Here is a 1,601-nt window from a genome sequence, read left to right on the forward strand (position 1 = left end):
TATAATGGAGGTCCAGTTTCCTGTGCCTTTTAGTGTTGTATCTGCTTATAAGCAGATACAAATTTGAATCAATTTGACTGTATGATCTGGTTGAACTGTAAAGTGCCTTGAGATGACATGTGTTATGAATTGGCGCTATATAAATAAACGGAATTGAATTGAATTAAGTCCAATTAATTAGGTTATTAGCAAGAATTTTGAAACCTGAATCCATTTTAAGAAGTAAAGCTGTGTGATATGGCCGAAAATGTACTGTTACGGCCCAAGGCCTTTCCTGAGTCCTTAACATCCCTGTGTAGAGCTTCTAATTGGTGCTGATTGGAAGTGGAGGCAGCTGGCCAGACTGACGTCAGATCCATCTTAAGGATCACCAATCTTCCTCACCTGGAGGCCCAAACCAAGCTCCACAGCCCAAGCTACGCTCATACCCAAGTCAGATGATCAACCCCGACTGGTAGCAGCTTAGCTCAGACCGGACCAGCTTGGAGGAGCTCAGCTCCTTCTTTCTCTCTCTCTGCTCTCCTCTCCAGCCTATTATTTTTTTGTTAAATAAATCCCACTTTAAGTTATCCCCATGCGTGGCTTCCCTTCGATTTGTTGTGGTCCAAGAGCCAGGCCATAAGAGTGCCATGATAAATTATATTTAACCTATTTAAAATAAGAAAAAGCTGAGTTTAAATTGACACCCTAACCTTTTTTTTTTTAAATGTAACATTTAACCTTTAAAAATAAGTCAGACCTACCACCATCATCTGCTGTCTATGTCAATATATATTTTTTGATAGTGTTTTAATGCCTTACCCCGAGAAGGTAATTCAGGTCTGTTTCTTAACACCCAAATCAAGATCTGTTTAGGAGCAGGCCTGACCTGAGGACAGCTGAGGTGGAACAAATTCTAAAAAAATCAGAGCACCAGGCCTCCAGTACTATAGCAGACATATGCTATAGGAATTATTTCAATATCTCAACATTTGTACCTTTTTTTTTTTTTTCTTTGGACAGAAGTTATTGCTCCCTTGCTCCCTCTCTAGGACCTGACTAAACCATTGTCCCTTGCAACAACTTCCATCCAGCTTCAGAAACTACTGGGCAAACCCCTTAATTCCCCCCTTAATAATGGATATACATCAGGAATTTTTGAATGTGCTATTTACTGATGTTTTAATTTATAATCAGGTCACTGGCTGTCCGTGTTTATTTAAAATCCTTGAAAACATTCTGTGAGAATCAACTGAAGGGAAAAAAAAGAAACCTAAAAATAATTCATTGAACAGTTTCTGTTGCAAATTTCCGGGGGTTTTTTTCTGTCAGCAGAGCATAGATGGAGAAGGCAGGTGATGAAGAGGGAAAATAGCAGCTCACATGTAACTTTTGGGCTTGCCAAGGAAAGAAAAATAATGATATGACAGTAATGACAATCTTGGTGTTATTTTTGATCAGGACCTGTCATTTATATCCCATATAAAAGAGGTTTCTAGAATTTCCTCCTTTCATCTGGAGAATATTGCAAAAATTAGATCCTGTCCAGGGTTGATGCTGAGAAACTAGTCAATGCATTTGTTACTTCAAGGCTGGACTATTGTAATTCTTTACTATGAGGA

The sequence above is a fragment of the Cyprinodon variegatus genome, unplaced genomic scaffold (assembly GCF_000732505.1).
Source record: "Cyprinodon variegatus isolate N-32 unplaced genomic scaffold, C_variegatus-1.0 Scaffold316, whole genome shotgun sequence".
NCBI classification, from domain to species: domain Eukaryota; kingdom Metazoa; phylum Chordata; class Actinopteri; order Cyprinodontiformes; family Cyprinodontidae; genus Cyprinodon; species Cyprinodon variegatus.